We start from the raw sequence: 20,772 nt of genomic DNA, 5'->3' as shown, positions 1-20,772 counted from the left end.
GCAGTTCCCCCACCATTTCTATGGATTCATTCATCGTTCTCCTACCTCTTTTTTTCCCTCATTTTCCTTGTGTTCTCGCTTCTTGCCCTTGGTTGGCTTGGGCCCCTAGATGTTCAGGTTGGCTTATTATCGCTGAGCCCTGCTTGTCTCTATATTGTTGAAAAGTCTCCTTATAGAGTTTCTTATGATCTTTCGAGATGAATCTTTCATCCAAATGTCTCCATTCCTACAGTAGCCGTTTCATGACTTGTTCTTATGCACTTAGGTCTTCTTTCTAGTTATCGATCTCCATTAGGGTTTGTTCCACCATTTGCATGTTATCCTCTAGTCCTTTCTCTGTCTTAGTCACCATTTTATTCATTTTATTTCCTGCTATTTCTTTGTCTTTTTGGCCTTCCATTTCCGATGAAATGTCTCCCATATCCACGCCCATGTCTTCTTCCTATAATACCGAAAAGTGGTTCTGAGGCCTTTGTTCTTTCTCCGCTTGATTTTATTTTTGATTCCCTCGTGGTCTTAGGGTTCTTTTCCTCTATTGCACCTCCTTAAACCCTTCGTCATCCTCTTTTGCCATTGATTCCCTTGGCTTCCTATTCGCCGGGGTGTTTTCTTTCTGGTTGAGGGGACATGCCCAGAACAAATGGCCATATTCATGAAATCTGTGGCACCGGAATGGTATGTGCTCATAGTCTAGCGGTTGTGGTATTCCATCTCTATGTAATCTAGGAGTGGCTCCGTTATATTCATATAGACACAGATTCTGGCGTAGGAGGTATATATGCCTTTCCTTGTCGAATCTACCACTTTAACAAAGGTGCCAATAGCATTCCCAATGCTTTCTAGTATTTTTGTATCCCAGAAGTCCATTGGTAATCCAAAAAGCTAAACCCATATTAGGGCAGCCAGTAGTTTCTCCTGGTTAGGGTTGTAGCACTCTTCCCAGTTCCTGATGAAGAGTCTGACATTGTTGAAGAAGTATGATTTGTCTTCGAAAATCCTTTCTTTGTCTTCCAAATTTGAGAAGATCACTACAAAGAAACCCTTCGCCCCAAGCTTGAGATCAATGTGGCCTTTTGGCTGCCATGTTTGTTGGATCCATTTAATCAATTCTTTCTCTATCAGCCATGCCCCTATGAACTTGTAGATGAGGGCATGATCCTTCATGTATTTTCGATACTCTTCAAGCTTATTGTTAGGGATAACGAATCTTGTTTTTTTTTTCAGCTCTAGGCAGGCATATTCCTCCCAAGCCCGCTTGCCATTTGGCTCCCAAAATCAGTATTCCTTTACCTTTTCCCCCATTCCCACTGGTGGCGCCATGCTAGCTCGATGCTCCTGCTACAACATTCCTATAAGAGGGGATCTCTCGCCCCTTGTCATATCGTTCATCACTATATCAGTCATGGGTCCCTATTTGATGTAGGCCTTTGTTTGGTATTATTGTAGCAGGTTTGTCAGGGCTGGGCCGTGGAACCCTGAAACCCTAACGTACCACGCTCCTTGCTCTCTCTGCCATCATTTTCATAATAAACACCAAATCACCTTAGATATTATTATTAGTATTACCATTTACCATTTATTATTATATCACCGTCGATATTATTATTAGTATTAATTGAGATGAATGGATTAACTATAAGCATATTTAAAGATGAAAATAGAGCCATCGCCAGAGATGGAATAGAGGAAGTATTTAAGTGATAAATACTTCAACGATACATGATCATTGTGGTCATTGTCATCTGGTAGGAGGAGGATCATGTGATCTCGCGCCCTATATAAAATAGGCATCGAAGAACTCCCTATTTTCTTTTAACAAGTCGTTCCACACGACGGCCATTAACCATAATCATGATTTAAACTCTAAGCAACCATGATAATTCAACAATTTTCTTTTAACAAACCATTCTAGACAACACCCATTAACCATAATCATGATTTAAACTATTTATAGCATAACATCATTACCTGTCTGTAGAATCTATATTCTATAAACAACCATGATAATTCAATGAGTTTCTTTTATCAAACCACTTAGAACTTAACAAAATTACTTGCCCATATAAATTATAGTCTGTAAACGGCCATGATAATTCAATGATTTTATTTACAAACCAACCAGAGGAAGTGGGTTACCTTTGGCCACCAACCGCCTTTCCAGATCTTTTTCCATATGATATCCTACCCTTCTTGCTCTTGTCTAACTTGTATATCGTAGGATTTGCTTATAGTGAAGGTACCTTTGGTGGTGTAACCCCATCTCAAAATATCCGAGTCTTGATGGATTGTTATCTGCCTTGTCCTTAGTTCTTTGTCTAGGTTTTTCCATTATTCTGTTTTTTCCGCCTAGTCCTAGTGATTTTTTGTCTTCCATATGCTCCAACTTTCCACTCCTTGATCTTCCTTCCAGTATTTTTTCACCACATGCATATTATTGTCCCTTGTGTGCTGATATATCACCCTGAGTTCCTGTCTTTCTACAATTTTTCCTCTTTGTTGCCAAGATTTCGTCCAAATTCGGGTTGTTTTGCCATTGCGAACTAATGAGCCTCATCATTGGGCAATTGTATGGGCCTTAATTGACGTTAATGCACCTCCTAGCTTAGTCAAACCAGCTATTCTCACAACTTATTTCATACTTTTGATTATATTTTGTTTATGATATGATTTCGAGTTGGATATTTGTCTTTGTGGTCTAATGTGCATGTAATGCAGGAATAAAGGATACAAGTAACGAGAAATGCAGGCATAAAGGATAAAAGCAAGGAACTATGGCAAAGAACTTGGTCAAAACTTAAATCGGACAAGGGAAAGTAATTATAGGAGGTAAATCCTCCTCATTTACTACCCCTCCATTCGAATATTCCTCCATCAGTTCGGAATGTAAACAACCATCACTTTGAAGACTAAAAGACAATTGAGCAAGTGAAAGTGACAGAAACTAGTTTATCAGATGTATAAGTAGAGAGGCTTAGGACCTCAATAGGATTCAGACTTTCATTGTAAAACTCTACTTTATTTCTGAGCTACAAGAGACTTGTGATAGTGGTTCTGTAATCCATGGTTTTCATAATTCGAATGAGTTCTATTTTAAGCCAGATCTGAGTTAACTTAGAGGGCTGAAGCTCTTGGGTTAGGGCCTGACCATAGCAGCCAAAGCTCATCTTCACTGTACATGTATGCTAGCATAGATTTCTAATTTTCTTCATTTCCTTAAGTAGCTTCCTAGTTTTGTTCATTTGCTTAAGTAGATTCATGGTTTTCTATTTTATTTGCTTAAGTAGCTTCATTTTCATTACAACAGGATAGCGTAGATTATTCATGGTTTTTCTGTTAATTTTCTTTATTAGCTACATTTACTGTAGTTTACTTCCATTTGTTCTTTCTTTCAGTGTATAGGTTAGCTAGGAGAAAAGATCACCATAAGGTTGTGTGCAGGTGTCTTGGCCTCATCTCCTCCCTCTGGGACCATGACTTGAGGAAGAGACCCTTAAACAACCCTAAAAACACAGGTTTCTCATTCTCACATGAGGTATGGAGTTTGCTGTTCGATGCAGTTATTTGTTCACCCTCACTGGTTTTTTTGTTGTTTTCCTTTGAAACCTCCTCTAGCACATTCTTCATGCATCGCTTCCTCGTTGTCCAATCCACAACAAACCTTCACAATCACCGTCTGATTCATTATTTTCTCCAAATGATGCCTCGCGTGAAGTCTTCCACTTACTTTATACGCTTTAATCTCCACCATCGATCTGTCTCTTCATCTAACGGCTGTCGTGTCACATCAACACTTTATGCACTTTAAACCCCCACTGTTGATATTCCTCACCTAATACAATGGCTATCACGTCACCGGATCACCAACCATCTTGGCTGATGATACATGTCACGCGGATTATTGCACGACCGTTATCCGTCTGAGAGCACACGAGGAAAGTGGTTTTCTTATGTTATGTGTCACGTAGTAAGGCTAATCGCGTGAAATTTCAGAATTCTGCTTATGGCCTTGAGGGTGCATGAGTAACTACTTACTACCTTAGAAATTTTCTCCATCATTTCCGCATGTTTATTTTTCCTATGATATGATCTCCGCCGTCCATCCTCTGATTAATCTTGTCCGTCCATCTCTTGGCTTAATCTGCCTGATAAGATCTCAGCTGTTCATCGCTTCGTTACCATGTTTGTCCATCTCTTGACTTAACCTCTGCGATAAGACCTCAGTCGTTCATCCCATGCATTCACCCTGTCCACCCATCTCTTCACTTAATTCCTCGTGATACAATCTTCATCGTTCATCTGCTTCATTAACTTGTCTGCCCATCTCTTGACTTAATTCTTCACAATAAGATCTCCGTTGTTCATCTACTTCATTAACCCTGTTCATCCATTTATTCGCTTAAGCCCCCACGATAAGATCTCCACTATCCATCTTCTTCTCATTGATCGATCCAATGGTCCCTAGGCGCTATTGTGTCCTTACGTTCTCCTTTCATTGATTTCGACCTCCGATTGCTCTTCCTCTTGAAAATTGATTTAGCTTAAGTTTCTTTGCTTACACCTTAGTATAGTTTGATGCTCTTTACCATTGCAATTTAGGTAGCAACATTAGGTTAGTGTTGATTTAGAAATTTTGTTAGCATAACTATTTAGACGGTTAGTTAGGTTATGGTGTAGTTTAGCATTACATGTTATTTTTTTCATTACTGCAGTGGAGTAACTCTCTCTTAGAATAGGTTTTCTCTTCTTCCATCAAATAATTAAGCTTCTTCTAACCCTATAGAAGTCTATCTTGGAATGCCTAGGGTCTCTTGCCAGATAAACAATGACAATAGGCAGGACCTTCACTTCTACTTGTGCATATAGCAGTGTCACCTCCAAGTTTGTACGAACCCCGGGTTGATAAGTAAAGCTGGTAGCCCTGGGAGTTGCAGCATTCTTGTTGCAATACCTAGGCTCATCACTTTTTGATACATCAAAGAAGGTTGCAAGTCATCCAGGAAACCAAAAAGGAGGATGAATCCATCTCTTAAAGACATAGTCAAAGAAGAACTGCAAAAACTGCTAGATGCATGATTCATTTACCCTATCTCAGACAGTGAGTGAGTCTCTCCTTTAGTGTTAGTTCCCAAAAAAAATGGTAATTGGAGGATTTGTATTGATTATAGGGAGTTGAACAAAGGCACAAAGAAGGATCATTTTCCCCTATCCTTCATTGACCAAGTGTTAGATGGCCTGGCAGGGAAGAATTTTTTTCATTCCTAGATGGATTCAGTGGGTACAACCAAATCCAAATCTGCCTGGAAGACCAGGATAAGACCACATTCACCTATCCTTGGGGTACTTTTGTCTATAGGTTCCCCCCTTTTGGCCTATTCAATGCTCTTGCTACTTTTCAGAGAGTAGTCTTGAGTATTTTTGTTGAATTAGTACATGATGCTGTGGAAATGTATAGGGATGATTTTACACCTTATGGCTGTGATTTCCAAGAAGCCCTGACTAACCTAGGCAAAGTATTACACAAATGCATTGAAATGAACCTGTCTCTCAGTCCAGAAAAATGTGATTTTTTAATGACTGAAGGGACTGTGCTAGGTTATTCAATATCTCAGCAAGGACTACAGGTGGACCAAAACAAAATAGAAATCATCCAAAGTGTCTCACCTCCACAAAAGCAGAGAGATGTCAGGAGTTTCTTAGGGTTAGCTAGATACTATCGAAGGTTCATAAAGGATTTCAACAAGTTTGCCTCTCCCTTGTTTGGGTTGTTGGCCAAAGATTCTAAGTTTATATGGTCAAAGAGCTGTCAGGAGGCCTTAGACATTCTAAAGGGTAACCTAACCACTGCACCAATCCTTAGAGGCCAAATTGAGCCCTCTCTTTTCATATTCATGCTAATGCCTCACACAAATCCATAGGAGTAGCCTTAGGTCAGGAAGAGGAGAAATTGCCCTATGCCATTTATTTTATCAGTAAGAACCTGTCAAAGGATGAGCTAAACAATACTGTACTACTGGTTGTTGTGCATTCATTAAACAAATTTAGGCGTTACATTACATCCTATCAAACATTTGTGCATGCTGATCATGCTGTAATAAAATATTTAATGAACAAACCAGATGTGAATGCTAGAATTATAAGATGGTTTCTTTTATTATAGTAGTTTGATCTAACTATTGTTGATAACCCTGGTAAGGAAAATCTTGTTGCTGACTTTCTATCTAAGATGAATATGCCTATAGGTAAAGAAGGAATGGTGGATGACCAGTTACCAGACGAGAATTTGTTTGCTATTTCGGTTCTCTCCCCATTGTTTGCTGATATAGCAAACTATTTGGTATCAACACAATTCCCACCAAACTTGACCTCCAAAGAAAAGAGCAAGATAGACAGGAAAAGCACCCCCTTCACCTGGATTGGGGGCAATCTATTCAAACTTGGTCCAGATCAAATCTTGAGAAGGTGTGTAAGGGAAGAGGAAGTCTTTGTCATCCTTCTGACCTGTCATGATGGGCCTTGTGGAGGTCACTTTGCAACAAAGAGGACATCACTCAAAGTGTTGCAAGCATGCTATTATTGGCCTGCTCTTCATCAGGATGTGAAAAAGTACATTATTTAGTGTGATTGGTGACAGAGGATGGGAAAGCCTACTCCAAGAGATGAAATGCCCCTAAAACCTCAAGTGACTTTCGAGCCATTTGACAGGTGGGGCAAGGACTTCATTAGGCCTATCAACCCTCTTTCAAAGCAAAAGAAACACATCATTGTGTGCACTGATTATTTGACTAACTGGGCTGAAACCAAGGCAATTAAGGTAGCAATAGAAGATAAGGTGGCAGAGTTCCTAAGGGAGACTATATTCTACAAATTTGGGTACCCTAGAGAGCTAGTCACAGACCAAGGTAACCAGTTTACCTCCAGCATGATTGAATAATTTCTCAACCATCACAAAATCAAGCATATGAACTCCACTTCTTGTCATCCACAAGCTAATGGGCAAGTGGAGGTGATCAACAAGGCACTGGAGAACATCTTAACCAGGCTAGTAAGCAGCAGCAAGAAGGATTGGGCAGAGAGACTAGTTGAGGCCACCTTGGCCAATAATACAACATGGAAGACCACCACTAGATTTACACCTTATGAGTTGGTCTATGGAAAAAAGGCTTTGCTATCCATTGAGATTGAATATAACACATTAAGGATGGCAGCCCAACTAGATTTGGATCTCAGTCATGCACAGAAAGAAAGATTGTTACATTTTAATGGCTTCGATGAATTCAGAATGCAGGCACTCCTACATACAAAGATAGTTCAGCTTTAGAAGAAGATCTGGCATGATAAAAATATTAAGGAGAAGCAATTTCAAGAGGATCCCTATAAAATGGTCAGTTTTCAGAGGCTTACCAGTAGAAGATGACATCAAAACCCTCACCTTTGATGTTAGTCTTTTTGTTAGTGAGTAGGAGGCAAAACATGAAGAATAAACTAATACAGAGGATGATGCTGAAACATAAGAGGAAGAAGGTATTGAAACAGAGGAGAAAGAACAAAAAGAGGAAGAAGGCATTGAAACAGAGGAGAAGAACAGCAAGAGGCCATATAGTGTAGGATGCCAGCTAAATCCTATGCTCTTTACCTCAGAGAATAACGAATGCAATTTAATATTAAAATACTAGCACAAAGGGGAAACATGCCATTTCAGGACTACTGGCAATGTATTGATATTTGTGATCAAAGTGCACTAGAGGATAGGGCCAAAATGGCTGAGTTTTGCTTGCACAACATGGCCCTCACAGACATGAATATTTGGGATCCTAATGCAGAGCTAGGAGATCTACAATTAATGGATTTGGCATCATCGATGAACCATGAGAAGTAAAGGGCTGCAGAGATGAAAAGAATATTGGTCAGAGAGCAAAATGAACCTCTTTTCATCAGAGCTAAACAATCAAATCCCATGGCCCTAATCAACACCCATAATCTAATTGCAAATGATCCTCCACTGGCACTTGGATATCTTTCTGCCGAAGAGCAAGCAATTTCACATTTTGAGGATATGTTTAGGTCACTAAGAGATGATAATATACATGCCTGCTAAAGGAGATGGAACACATTGCCACACAGCTTGAAGATCAGAGAATATCACTTCCCCCAAAGGTTGAGAGAGGCACTCAACATGACACCTAGGTATAAGAAATCAATGCAAAGGTTGAAGGTCATTTGGATAGGCCTAAAACTTAGTCCACCACTACTCCTAGGGATGCTAGAAGGGAGAAAAGAAGAAGAGGAAAAGAGGTAGTGGGAAGAAGTAGAAAGGAAAACAGGCTTCTATAAACAAGAAGAAGAGACCACAACAGAAGCATGGGATGTCAGAGAGGCTACCAAAGCCATGAAGGACATGGAAATTGACTAAGTTGCTCAGAGGATGAGCAACACTTTCAGTAGGTGGTGATAATGAGCCTCATCATTGGGTAATTATATGGACCTTAATTGGCCTTAATTCACCTCCTAGCTTAGTCAAACCAACTATTCTCACAACTTACTGCACACTTTTGATTATATTTTGTTTATGAGATGAGTTAGAGTTGGATATTTGGCTTTGTGGTCTAATGTGCATGTAATGCAGGAATAAAGGGTACAAGCAAGGAAAAATGCAGGCATAAAGGATAAAAGCAAGAAGCTATGGCAAAGACCTTGGTAGAAACTCGAATGGGACAAGGGAGAGTAATTATAGGAGGTAAATCCTCCTCATTTACTACCCCTCTATTCGAATATTCCTCCATCAACTTGGAATGCAAACAACCATCACTTTGAAGACTAGAAGACAGCCGAGCAAGTGAAAGTGACAGAAACCAGTTTATTAGATGTATAAGTAGAGAGGCTTAGGACCTCAATATGATTCAGACTTCTATTGTAAAAATCTACTTTATTTCTAAGTTGCAAGAGACTTGTGACAGTTGTTTTGTAATCCATGGTTTTCAAAATGAGAATGAGTTCTGTTTTAAGCCAGCTCTGAGTTAACTTAGAGGGCTAAAGCTCTTTGGTTAGGGCCCAACTCGAGTAGCCAAAGCTCCTCTTTACTGTACATGTATGCTAGCATAGATTTATGGTTTTGTTCATTTTCTTAGGTAGCTTCCTAGTTCTGTTCATTTTCTTAAGTAGATTCATGGTTTTCTGTTTTATTTGCTTAAGTAGCTTCATTTTCATTATAGTAGGATAGCGTAGATTATTCATGGTTTTTCTATTGATTTGCTTCAGTAGCTGTAATTACTGTAGTTTACTTCCATTTGTGCCTTCTTTCAGTTTACAGGTTAGCTAGGAGAAAAGATCACCATAAGGTTGTGCACAGGTGTCTCAGCCTCATCTCCTCCCTTTGGGACCATGACTTGAGGAAGAGACCCTTTAGCAACCCCAAAAACACAAGTTTCTGGTTCTCACATGAGCTATGGAGTTTGTTGTTCGATGTAGTTATTTGTTCACCCTCACTGGTTTTTCTGTCATTTTCCTTTGAAACCTCCTTTAGCACATTCTTCATGCATCACTTCCTCGCCATCCGATCCACAACAAACCTTCACAATCACTGTCCGATTCATTATTTTCTCCAACTGTTGCCTCGTGTGAAGTCTTCCACTTACTTTATGCACTTTAATCTCCACTGTCGATCTGTCTCTTGATCTGACGACTATCACGTCACCTCAACACTTTATGCGCTTTAAAACCCCACCGTCAATTTGCCTCGCCTGATCTGATGGCTATCGCATCACTCGATCACCACTAGCTTGGCCGATCTCCTTCGTTGATCAGCCCCTCCTGATCCAATAGCTATCGCGCAATCTCGCGCGAATTATTGCATGACCATTATCCACCCAAGAGCATGCGAGAAAAGTGGTTTTCTCATGCTATGTGTTGTGCAGTAAGGATAATCACATGAAACTTTAGAATTCCACTTATGGCCTTGAGGGCGCTCGAGAAACTACTTACCGCCTTAGAAACCTACTCCATCATTTCCGTACGTTTTTTTTCCCGGCGATATGATCTCCGCCATCCATCCTCCAGTTAATCTTGTTCGTCCATCTCTTGACTTAATTTGCGCGATAAGATCTCAGTCGTTCATTGCTTCATTACCATGTCTGTCCATCTCTTGACTTAACCCCACGATAAGACCTTGACCATTCATCCAGTGCGTTCACCCTGTCCGCCCATCTCTTCACTTAATTCTTCGCGATATGATCTCTACCATTCATCTGCCTCGTTACCATGTCCGCCCATCTCTTGACTTAATTCTTTGCGATAAGATATTCGCCGTTCATCTGCTTCATTAACCCTGTTCATCCATTTATTCACTTAAGCCCCCGCGATAAGATCTCCACCATCCATCTTCTTCTCATTGATCGATCCAACTGTCCCTAAGTGCTACTGCATCCTTACGTCCTCCTTTCATTGATTTCGACCTCTGATTGCTCTCCACTTGAAAACCAATTTAGCTTAAGTTTCTTTGCTTACACCTTAGCATAGTTTGATGCTCTTTACCTCTGCAACTTAGGTAGCAACATTAGGTTAGTGTTGATTTAGCAATTCTGTTAGCATAGTTGTTTAGATGGTTAGTTAGGTTATGGTGTAGTTTAGCATTACATGTTGTTTTCTTCATTACTGTAGTAGAGTAGTTCTCTCTTAGAATAGGTTTGCTCTTCTTCCATCAAAGAATCAAGATTCTTTTGACCCTATAGAAGTCTGGCTTGGAACCCCTGGGTCTAATTCCTGATAAACTTCACTTCTACTTGTGCATATAGCACTGTCACCTCCAAGTTTGTACGAACCCCAGGTTGATAAGTAAAGTTTGTAGCCCTGGAAGTTGCAGCATTCTTGTTGCAATACCAAGGCTCATCATGAACCTCTGAGAAGGCATGCTACTAGATAAGGTGCCTATTACGGACTACCAGATTCCACATTGTCGATCCCTTCAGGGGGTCTTGATATCTTAGGATATCCTTAGTTTTCACCAGCATGTTGTACTTCCATGTCCACATTTGTTTCCAAAGATCTACTCCCCCACCCATCCATTGCCACAAAATTTTTTCTCCCATGGTTTGGTTCAGGATGTATGGGTCTCTGAGGCATAGCCTGCCATCCTATTTCTTATTGATCAGGCCCTACCACGACACCAGTGCCCATTTCCTAATCTCTTGAGTTCCTCCCCACAGGGATTTTTTGAAAATCTCTACCATTTTCAAACACGCTCCTTTTGGGGCCGCCATTCCAGATAGTTGGTATATAGGTATCGATTGAAGCATTGATTTGAGTAGCATTGTTCTGTTGGTGATGTTTAGAGATCTAAAGGTCTAGCAATTGAGCTTTCCTTGTAGCTTTTGGAGAATATTTTTCCAACAATCATTTCTAAGAGGGTTATCAGAGAGAGGCATACCCAGGGATTTGGATGACAAGATTCTAGTACTGAACCCTAGGATTCTTGCTAGGTAGTTCTTAACATTCCCTTAGGTATTGAAGAAGAAAATGTAGGATTTTTCATTACTTATCTCGGTCCTCGAAGCTTCCATAAAGGTGTTAAGGATGTCTCTAATGCTCTGGGCTTCCTTCAAGGTGGCTTGAGAGAAGAGCATAATGTCGTCCACGAATCGCTGACGAGTGATTGCCATGTCATTACCCCATATCGTTAACCCTTGGAGTAGGGAAATGCGTACCTTCTGTTTTATGTATCGGCCTAGCCCATCCACTGCTAATATGAACAAGAAGGGCGAGATAGGGTCCCCCTATCTCAGCCCTCAGGTTGGGTTGAAGGTCTAGGCGGGGATTCCATTCAGTAAGATTGAGAATATCAGGGAGGATATCATGGCAAGGATCTAGTTGATCCATCTTTGTATTATTAACAAATGTCAAATATTTTTTAATTAGTTGGATTTGGTCCAATTATCCTGAAAAATATCGATTTGTTTTACAGTATAGAAGGATTTCAAGGACGGGAGACATGAGGGGGATTAAAACTGATTTAATAAAGGTTGCTCCTTGTCCAAATAGTGGATTATAACTTGTATTCCTCACTGTCCAGAGAGAGGGATCAACCACTAGGGTAAGCCAATGCAACAAGGAATCTAACTCTCATATTACAATGAAATTTGGTTGATTATGATTTTTTTATTAAAGTATATCGGTGAATTTTGTTCCCATTAATTTTTTTTGAATGGATCTATTTCCATATTCAAACTTGGTAACTATGGCATGACTAAAATTCATAAATTTGAAGTCATCATCGTATAGATTTGTTTTAAGCTATGAATACAGTAATGTCCATTGTGAATTTCTCATTATTGTTGCAGGCTCAGAAGCACACTTTTTTGTTACATATGTGGAGCCTATCTATCTCTAGCATGGCTTTATGGACAAAAGCGATATCTCCACTCTCAGATTGCTATTTTGTTGTGTATGCAATGTATTATGGATTTCCTTTAGGGAATGGATAGATTTGTAGTACCTACTTTGTTTTCAATCATGTTTGATCTTTCTCTAGTGTATGCAATGTCTAAGGATTTTTTTTGGTGAATTGAAAGATTTGTCATGCATGTATGGTTTTCAATGTTGGATTTCTCCTAGTGAATATTTTATTTTAATATCATTGAATTTTAATAGAGACAATACTCAAAAATATATGCTAAGATCACAACTTTTATGGACATTACAGATTCTGTTAAATTTTGTAAATATTTTGTACAATTAATGGATATAGAGTTTCATGCCTCTTGTATGTACTAAATCTTTTCAAATACACATAAAAATAGATATGAAGAATAAGGAGCAAGAAACACATTAGCAGTAAAACCCTAAGGGGAAAGTCATTAAATTATGCCAACCCCATGTTACATGTAATGTAACTGGCCTCTTATATAGCCATCGATAATTGTAATAGTTATGTCAACCAAACACATATTGATTCATCCCTATGGTTAATCTCTAGGTAACTTCATTTCATCACTGAGTAGCAGTTACTCCAACATACTCCCTCTTCACTAGTACTTGTGATCAAATACACATTCTTCATATTTGTCTCTCATGCTCACTACTTTGTCTTTGTGTACTCGTAAATACATATAAATTTCACTCCTCCTTTATGATTCATGATGAATTGTCATGTGTTATTTATGGTTGATCCTTAACCATTACAGATGTGGGTTTTTGCATAGACTTACCCTCAACCATTGCACTTGGTTTTTTCTTAGCACTCACAACACTTCACATTGTGTGGTTTATGTGGACCACTCAATATAACAAAATTTAGTAGTATACTTATCTCATCGAACTTACATTAACATTGACCTAGGTACATTCAATTTAAATTAAGTAAGACCATTGAAATTTTAGATATATTTATATGTACCTACATTTTCTTTCTAGGTATGTTGATTTTCATATTTAGATAGTGTATAACTTGCTTCTTATATAACTATCGATCATTGTATAATTATGTCAAACTCATTTTTCGGTTCTAACCAATCCCAACAAATCATATAAACACTATGTACAATTAATGAATATAAAACTTGATGCACTAATCTGCAATAAACATAAGTCGAGGGCCTCCAAATATTCTTTTATATCAGGCATAGTAACTAATTAATGAGAAAATGTAACAAATAAATATTCAAAGTGGTAAGAGAAATTTGTTATTGGCCGGTAAATAGTTACTATGTCCAGTAACTCTCGCAGTAAGTCATTAGTGATTAGTTATCAATCAACTAGTATTTACTGTTGTAGCTTCATTGAATCTTATCCAACAAGGTTCCAATCTAGTCATTATCATGCCATTATGGTTCCAATCGAATCAAACCAGTTATTTAACCCATCGAATCGAATTTGGGACAGTTCGACAGAATTCGATATCAATGATTTAAAGTGTCACTATATTTCTTACATTCTCTTTCTTAGATTCTCTACCAAAGTTTTAAAATGTATTCGATTTTATAACGTTGTTGCTACTCTATGATATCCAGCAAAGATGATACTTACACAATTTTATTCGGTAATAAAGCATTGGCCGATGTTATACGCCCAGCATCTTTCGATAGCAACGAATGGAATAAAATCGAAGTTTGCCATTCTTTTTCTCCTTTGTGGCTTCCAATGGAATTTTCTTGTTGTCTTCCTTAACGTAAAAGTTCTCAATTACATGCATCCTTTTGAGTGATGGTATATAAAATAAGTTTAATTGTGCATATGGATTAACCCAGAAATTTTAGTAATATGTTATTGTAATGTAAAATTATGCATTTTGTTAAATATATCGCAACAATTTTTAAGATGTTTTATATATATATATATATATTTGTTTAGTTGAATATGAAAAAGAGGAAGAAATAAGCTTTTAAAGCATTGTGTTTTTTCATATGTTATTTCATTGTTTTTATTGTATATTATTTCCCTTTATAATTTCAACTTTTTAATAACATTTAATCTGTTTGTATGGTTTATTATTATTTTAAAATGTATTTGTCTTATATTTATAGGCGCAGACAATGGGAAACAATTAATTTGCTTGTAAAGTTGGTATAGATTCAAGTTATTTGTAAGAGTATTGGAAAGTTTAAGGAAAGGTTTAGAAGAGAATGTGCATAATATATTTCAGTTTCAAATATCAATTTTTAAAAGTGAGAACTATGGTTTTTGAGTATTAAAATTTAAACATTATTTTTTTATAAGGTTTGTAGAATTTTGTGAAAAATAGTTATATAGAATATTTACTATGGTGTTTTAGAGTATTAAAATCAAAAAAAAAAATTTATAAGGTTTGTAGGATTTTGTGAAAAATGGTTATATAGAACATGGGAGTGTTTAAGTTTTTGCTAATTGGGTAATAGAAAAAAGGGTTTAGAAGTTTTTTTTTTTTTTTTTTTAATAAATTGTTCAAAAATTTGTTTTCCCCATCATTATTGCAACAACAATGGCAACAAGAATATAAAAGAACATATAATGTAAAATTTGTTAAATTGCAATAACTTATAATAGAATTTGAAACTCATGCAAACTTTTGAATGCACAAAATATTTTTCACTAAAGTTATGATAATAATGAATTAAATTAAATGTTATGGAGAAGAGTTAGGAGATCAAAAAATTGTTCAAGTTTTTTTAAGAAGTATTTCTGTAAAAGTTGATGTTATTGATGTTGCTTTTAAAGAATCTAAATATTTAACTAGAATGAAGTTTGGAATCTTTTCAATCTCATGAACAAAGGATGAGTAGATTTGTTGAAAATTATTTTGAGCCAAATTTTGAAATAAAATGCAATAATTGGCCATTATGAACTTAGATTTCGGAACAAAACAAATACCACAAGTTAACTTCTATGAGAAAAACAAAGCTGCTAGTAATTTATTTGATTCAATGAATAAACAATCACATGATTAGAAACATAGATAGTTTTGTGAAGATAGATAAATTTACAAAATATGAATCACTCTTAGGACATTTGATTCAATGAATAAACAATCACATGATTAGAAACACACATAGTTTTGTGAAGATAGATAAATTTACAAAATATGAATCACTCATTGCAGTAAAAATAAAATAAGAGAAAATAAATCATATTAATGATGTTTTATATGTTTCTTATTTAGTACATAATTGATTGTAGTAAAAACTAATATGCTACAAAATAGAAATTTTCCTTTCATGTGAAAGAAGAAAATACAATATTACAAGTTAGCTATGATGATGATCATTGGCTATGGCACATGAAGCAAGAACATCTAAATATAAGATGATTAAATTTACTACATATAATAAAATGGTCAAAGGATTTCCTCTTATTCATTTTGTTGATTGTGAATAATGCATTTTTGGTAAGAAGTATAGAAATTTATTTCCAATAGGAAAATCTTAGAGAGAAAAAAATCATTGGAGCTAATATATTTAAATACATGTTTCTATGCAAAATTTTCTCACTCAATAGAAATAAGTATTTTATTATTTTTGTGCATCATTTTAGTAGAAGAACATGAGTGTGTTTCATTAAGAAAAAACTTGATTGCTTTGTTATTTTTCAACAATTTAAAATCATTGTTAAAAAGAAAAATGGTTGTCTTGTTAAGTTATGGTATGTTCTATGCTTATAACAGTTTACTTCTTTTTCTTATTATATTCCACCGATTAGCAATCACATGTGCAGATATAATATTAAATGATCGACAAAAAACAAGCCAAGACAAGAGACACAAGATGTGGCGGCTAGCCACGGACAAACCCCACAATGTGTGGGGAAACCCTTTGATCAAATCTTCTTTTATCTTCAATAATTCAGCAGAGAGAAATAGTACAATAAATCTGATTCATATTAGCAGTAGAAAACCCTAGATCAGCAGCATCAGCATTAGCGGCTTCATTATCAAACTAGGGCAGACCATATCTCACAAACCGACAGTCGGATTGACTTCATTCCACCACCAAAAGTTTCGGCTTCCAGAGGAGGTTTAGATGAACCTACAACACAGTTCAGATGAGGAGATCTTCTAGGCCATGCAAGTCAATCTTTGCTTCTGCAGTTGCAACTTCAGTTTCAGTAGTTTCTGGCTTCAAACTAGGGCAGTCGATATCTTGCAAACCGTTCGTCGGATTGAGTTCATTCCACCACCAAAATTTGCGGCTTTCAGAGGAGGTTTAGATGAACCTACAACGCAGTTCCAAAGAGGAGATATTCTAAGCCATGCAAGTCAATCTTTACTTCTGCAGTTGTAGCTTCAGTTTCAGCAGTTTCCAGCTTCAAACTAGGGCAGTCGATATCTTGCAAACCGTTCGTCGGATTGACTTCATTCCACCACCAAAAGTTGCGGCTTTCAGAGGAGGTTCAGATGAACCTACAGCGCAGTTCCAAAGAGGAGATATTCTAGGCCACGCAAGTCAATCTTTACTTCTGCAATTGCAGCTTCAAATTCAACAGCTTCCGGCTTCACATGTGAGAGAGAGAGACCCATTTCAGCGCAGTAGAGAAGAGACTCATTTCTGCGTAGTAGAGACAGAGAGAGATGTGATGAGATGAGTGAGTCTAAATGAGGAAAAGTCTTCTTATATTTATACACAATGTTGGTGGGTGAATAGATGCGACTGTTGGGCTTTTGAGCCTACATGAGTTGTAGGTCGGCTTGATAATAATTCCATAATCAAAATAAATACATATCTCCATGAATACTTATCGGAATTGGATGATCTTTATATCAATCCTACACCTCTCGATGAGAGGAATCTAATAAAAATATTATTAGCCATGAATAAGATGACCCACATGAAGTTTTTCCCTGGTTGCCAATTTTAACACTCCCTCTCAACCATGGAGAACTTCATCTACAATCAGTCTATCGGTCATTACTATTCATCCATCAAATGCACTGCCTTGTACAGCCTGACCCTTGCCCTGCTCTACTCTATTTTGCCTGTTCTGCTTTGTCTTGTTCTGCCCTGCACTGATCTGTACTGTTTTGTTCTGTTCTGCTCTGCTCTTGCATTGTTTTGTTCTACTCTGCTTTTGTCCGAATTATGAAGAAGAAGAAATGATCGAGGATGTATCATACTGACTCAAAGTCAGTCTCAAAGTATGTACCACTGGTCCCAGACCAGTCTCAACCAACCCAAAGTCAGCGTCATAGTGAGTACAACTCCAATGGTCCCAGACCAATATCATCCTCCACTGACTGAAAGTCAGTCTCAGAGTATGTACCACTGATCCCAGACCAGTCTCAACCGACCCGAAGTCAGCGTCATAGTATGGTACAACTCCTACCACTTGTCCCAGACCAGTACCATTGATCCCAGATCAATGGAGGTCATCCTAGCGTAGGGAGTACGGTAGTTACAACGATGCGTCCATCGGTACTACTATGGTCCCTAACTTCATTTCCCTGCTCATTGATCAGATGAGAGGTACTTCCCATGAGTCCCAGACTGCATGGGTAGGATGCCTCGATAGGAGAACTAATCAATCCTGTCCTCACAGGAGAACACATCAATCCTTCTACAATTGCCATGGAGAACACATCAATCCAGGCCTCACAGGAGAACACATCAATCCTGCTACAATCGCCGTGGAGAACACATCAATCCAGGCTGCCATGGAGAACACATCAATCCAGGCCTCACAGGAGAACTAATCATCCTACTACACAGGAGAGCGATTCATCCTATTCCACAAGAGAGCGAATCATCTTGTCCCACAAGAGAGAGAATCATCTTGTTCCAGTGCGCACCACCAGGGGAGGGTGAGTCACCCTGTGGTCGTATGTTGCTCCAGTAATAACCGCAAGCCCTCAGAGCTCCCAGAGCTCAATGTATGCAACAAGCAGGATCCTTGTACAAGCGTTTCTTGCCGACTCCAAGTCGTTTGGGAAAATCATAGATTAGATCTTTCCCCAGGGCTTTGACAAGGTGTATCAACCTGTACTTCATCTTAATGCGATGGAGCATCCTTGCTCATCAAATTACCATATCCCAGATGATGTCTATCTGCTGGAGCAATCGATGAATACGGGATTCGTCAATAATTGAATCCCACCTCTGGTTGTTATAGAGAATCACAGTGGTATCCAATGTAAATCCAAACAGCTCACTGAAGAGCTTTCACAACCAGGCTGCCTCACACGAGGTCATGCTAGCAACAATATATCCTGCTTTGGCGGTGCTCAAAGCCACCGACTTCTGCTTCTTGCTCATCCAGGATATCGAAGCCGATCCCAAGGTGAAACGGCACCTGAAAGTGCTCTTACGGTCCACCACACTACCTGCCCAATCAACATCAGTATATCCAAGTAGTCTCACATCTCCGGCAGTGTATCTTAATCCATGAGAGATTGTGTCCTGAAGACATCTCAGAAGATTCATGGCATCATTTCAGTGAGGCTCAACCAAATATGAGCTCACAATGCTAACTGCAAAACATATGTTCGGATGGAGGTTCACCAAGAACATCAATGCGAATGAGGTTTTGAAACTCAGAGGCATTTCCCAAGTCTGGTCCGACATCACTACCATATAACTTCTAAAAGTTAAGATCCTTGAGGTAGTCACAGGCTTGCAGTCCATCATACTGAATCTTTCCAATATCTTTACCACATATTTTCCTTGAGATAGGAAAATTTCCCTTGGCTTCTGCCATACTTCAAGCCCTTGGTCCTTTATTTCAAATTCAGAAGCCAGCTCCCTCTTACATTTGTGAATGAGAGGGTCTACACCTGTTAGAAAGAGGTCATCCACATACAATGCCAATATGAGAGGCTTGTCATCTCCCACCTCAAAGTAAAGGTTAGGAACAACTTCACTCCTAGTGAATCCCAACTTCATCAAGTAGCTATCGATCCTCTCATACCATGCTCGAGGTGCTTGCTTCAGCCCATAGAGAGCCTTCTTCAACCTGCATACATGAGATTTTCAATCATAAATCTCAAATCCTTCGGGTTGCTCCACGTAGAATTCTTCTTTGATCAAACCGTGCAAGAATGCAGTCTTGACATCCATCTGATGTAGGTTCCATCCTTTTGAAGTGGCAAGGGCTATGATCGAGCGGATGGTCGTATATCCGGAAATAGGTGCAAATATCACATCATAGTCTATACCATCCTTCTGGGAGAAACCATGAGCAAAAAAACGAGCCTTATACTTTTCCATACTTCCATTTGCTGCATGCTTTATCTTGTAAAGCCATTTTGAAGTAACAATTGTCTTGTCTAGGGTCTGGGAACTACTTCCCACACATCATTCTCCATAATAGACTCATATTCTATGGTCATAGCATCCTTCCATAGTTAATTCTTGATGACATCTGAGAATGATGCAGGTTCATTTTGTATGATCGTGCTCATGATGGTCAGGTATCCCTGATACCTGTTAAGTTCCTTACTTTGATGGAAGGTTCCTCAGGGTGCAGCATGTCCTTCAGCATCATCAAGTATCCCCCTAAGCCATGAAGGCCTCTTCCTAGAAGAGGAAGGCTCATGTGGATGAGGATCAATCGGATCCATGGGTTCTTCTACATCAAGCATTGATTCATCGTCCTTTTCTTTCGGTTCCCTGGTGTCGGCTTCTTGAGAGCTCCTCAAAGTCGGAAGATTGATCACCTTGCTGAGAGCCATATCTTCGTCAAAGGTGACATCATGACTAATTATGACTTCCCTTTGACCGGCTACATAGATTCTATAGCCTTTAGTATTTTCACCATAGCCCACGAAAATTCCCTTCTTTCCAGATGCTCCCAATTTATTTCTTTTCTCTTTCGGCACATGAAAGTATACAGGGCTTCCAAAAATTTTAAAATGAGAAACATCAGGTTTCTTACTGTTGAATTTTTCTTCAGGAGTCTTGGAACCCAATGCTTGATGAGGGCATCAATTTTGTACATATACGGTAGTGTTTGCAGCTTCAGCCCATAGAAACTTTGGAAGTCTTTGATCATGTAGTATGGCCCGGATAGCTTCCATCATCGTGTGGTTCTTCCTTCCCACCACACCATTCTGCTCAGGAGTATGTGGTGTAGAAGTCTCCCTCTTAATGCCAACCTCAGGTATGCCTGAGTAAACCAATTGTAATATATCGGAGGTCTTGCTTTGGCTTGAGGGGAATGGTCCCCTCTTGAGCTTTCCTTCGGCACATCCCAGACATACACCTTCTTTCTCTACTTGGAATTCAATCATCCCTCTTACCATGTGTCTTGCATCGGGTAGAGCTTTGTAATGAAGGTGGGCAAACCTCCGATGCCAAAGTTTGGACTAAAGAGTTGTGTCACAAG

This window comes from Pinus tabuliformis, chromosome 9, assembly GCF_031772625.1.
Source record: "Pinus tabuliformis cultivar Carrire ecotype Pingquan chromosome 9, CPIR1, whole genome shotgun sequence".
NCBI lineage: Eukaryota > Viridiplantae > Streptophyta > Pinopsida > Pinales > Pinaceae > Pinus > Pinus tabuliformis.
Note: the sequence above shows the minus strand (reverse complement) of the source record.